Source organism: Pinus tabuliformis, chromosome 1_2 (assembly GCF_031772625.1).
Source record: "Pinus tabuliformis cultivar Carrire ecotype Pingquan chromosome 1_2, CPIR1, whole genome shotgun sequence".
Lineage (NCBI taxonomy): Eukaryota > Viridiplantae > Streptophyta > Pinopsida > Pinales > Pinaceae > Pinus > Pinus tabuliformis.
Genome location: NC_142298.1, coordinates 1,258,444,975 through 1,258,447,548, shown reverse-complemented (window position 1 = coordinate 1,258,447,548; position 2,574 = coordinate 1,258,444,975). Strand labels below are relative to the sequence as shown.

The 2,574-nt window shown below is 35.2% G+C and overlaps 1 long non-coding RNA gene across 3 annotated transcripts; it reads left to right on the top strand.

Moving 5' to 3' along the window:
* The first annotated feature begins 320 nt into the window (after positions 1-320).
* LOC149210801 (uncharacterized) lies at positions 321-2,222 on the top strand. Of its 3 annotated transcripts, XR_016252305.1 has the most exons (3): positions 352-1,358; positions 1,705-1,760; positions 1,886-2,222. It is a non-coding gene; the product is annotated as an uncharacterized LOC149210801 (long non-coding RNA). The 3 variants fall into 3 exon arrangements; XR_016252304.1 differs by lacking the exon at positions 1,705-1,760 and having other exon boundaries at positions 321-1,358; XR_016252306.1 differs by lacking the exon at positions 1,705-1,760 and having other exon boundaries at positions 321-1,358; positions 1,875-2,222.
* Positions 2,223-2,574: the final 352 nt, after the last annotated feature.

Sequence of the window (2,574 nt, the reverse complement as noted above, 5' to 3'; positions counted from 1 at the left end):
TATTTTAAAATACACGTTAAACATGGTTTATAATATTAACAAAACAATATTAAGCCCAAAACACAAATTGAATCAGATTCAATTAGTTAATCTTTTATTCATATTTTAAAAAGCAAATAAATTCAGTTACATTGTTTTTGGAAAATGAATATTTTAATGGATTTATAATATTAATAGAGATGGAAATTAATCATTCTTAGGTTGAACATCCTTTAAACCTGAAATCAATTTCATGAAATTGTTTTAACTAAATCTCTATTAATCATGAAAATAAAGTTATTGTAAACCCGCACACTGGTGGGACTACTCGACACAAATAATCTACTCAATATCAGCGCGCTTTATCTGCTTCTGCGCCGCTTTTATCTGCATCTCATACGGGCGCCGCTTTTATTGCCATCGGCGCGCTATCTTTCACATCGCTAAAGGACGAACTCAAGTCACTCATCTGCAGAGGGTTTTACGTTTTATCCCGACTTTTCTCGAGGATGGAGGAACGGGACAACTCCATATCTGCAGAGGGTTTTCTGTTTTATCCCTACTTTCGTGAGGATGGAGGACCGCGACAACTTTATTTGTTCAGTGGAGTGTCTCTTGAAAGGCCTCTGTACATTTTCTCTCCAATGAATTATATGGCGTCAGATTGGTGGTTGAACAATTATTCCCGTCTCTCAATCCTTCTGATCTTCGTTGGACACAATGGAAATCGAATTTATGCTCAAGTCTTGCAGCCACGCAAATCTATCAAGTGATACCACCAATAATCCAGGGTTAGCATTCAAATGTTTTCAATCTCAATTTATGTGGCATAATCAAGATTGCTTGAGATTTTCACATTATCCAGGCACAGAGAAATGATTCTGAAAAGGCCCTAGTTTCAGAGTGTTAGTTTCCAATTTTTTGTCTCTAAAATCATTGCCATTTACGATTGGAGAGCTTAAAAATCTCAAATCTGGATTTGATTCCACATGAAATCACAAAACTTACTTCACTCATTCACTCATAACTCCCAGATCAAGTGTGGAAGTCAAAGCGCCTATTTGGGGTTTAAAGGGTTTCAAAAATCTGATACAGGATTGGAACCCAGAATAAGGTCAGGAATTAGAGAGGGCGTGATGGAGATGTGGTCGGAGATGAGGCACTTATTAAGGGAATGGTGGGGACGTGGTTGGAGACGAGACACTTATGGTTGTGGATCATGCAAAATTTACATTTGATGAATGATTTTCCTCAAAACTGGAAAAGCTAGAGCGTGTAGTCATGCATCACATGGGGAAGTTTACCTAATTGCAAGTGACAACATCTTGAAAAATGTTACTTCGTTGCAAGCATATAACCTAGTTATGCATCACATTCGGGTAAGTTACCGAATTTCAAGTTACAATATCTTGAAAATGTTACTTCGTTGCAAGCATATAACTCCATAAACTTTGGAATTTTACAAGTATTCCAAAGGGAAGAGCTTCTTTTAGAGTCATTAGGAAATCAAAGTTCTTTTTGAGTTCTTTAATTTGAAAGAGTGAGGAAAGAGTGAGGATAGCGAGTTCAAAGGAAAAATAATTTAAAAAAAAGTTATGAAAAACTTATCATTTTCACAGGGTTTGACTGGTCACATGGCCATCAAATAAGGGGGCAAGCTATTTGATTGTATATCTTCGGAAAAATTTTCTACATCCATTTTGACGTTGTTGTTTGGATAAACAGATTGGTGAGAAACAATAATTGTGGGAGATTCAGTATTTTTTCCAGTTCCAAGTGATGTAGAAAAGCTAACTCTAGTTCCGATTTGTTAAACTCAATTTTTGTTATAAGTGGTTAAATGAATATATAAGATTTGTGATGTACATAACCCTGTTTATACTTTTTGTAAACAGTTGTTCTACAGATAACCACAGTCCTTTATTGCAGATAAGGAAGGGAGCAATAGTTTGGGGAAAAATATCCCAGTGGCAATCAAGTTTTGCAGCAATGCCATACTTTTGTTAAATATTGAGATTTTCTTAGTATGGTCTTCACAAGAGGCATTTAACATCTGTGATGCTAATTTTTCTTAGGGATAAATGCTCCATATTTCACATGGAAAACAACATGTACAACGTATAACATATGTGCGTAAGGTGAGAATGTGTAATCTTCTCTGAGCACTAAAATATTTTGTGATGTGATGCTATGTATTAGTAAATTGACCTCATGGGAGATGCATAACACTAAACTTCTGTACATTTGGTGAATCTCTACCATTAGTAAATTGGCCTCATGGGAGATGCATAACACTAAAATTGTATACTTTTGGTGAATCTTTTTCATTTTATATGTTTTTATGGGGATAATGCGGTTTGGTCACTGCATTTTTGGTGAATCTCTTTCATCTTCATATATTTACGAGGATAATGCATTTTGTTCACCGCAAAAGAGAGTGAATTTGCTTGGTTGAAAAGTGTATATTGGATAATGTTACAGGCACAGGTTGACAGAGAATGCTATAATGCGCTTATTTTCTGTCAAACATGAATTGTAGATATAATTTAACTGTAACCTTCAATCACCTTTAAGAATTTGACAAATGACCTAAAC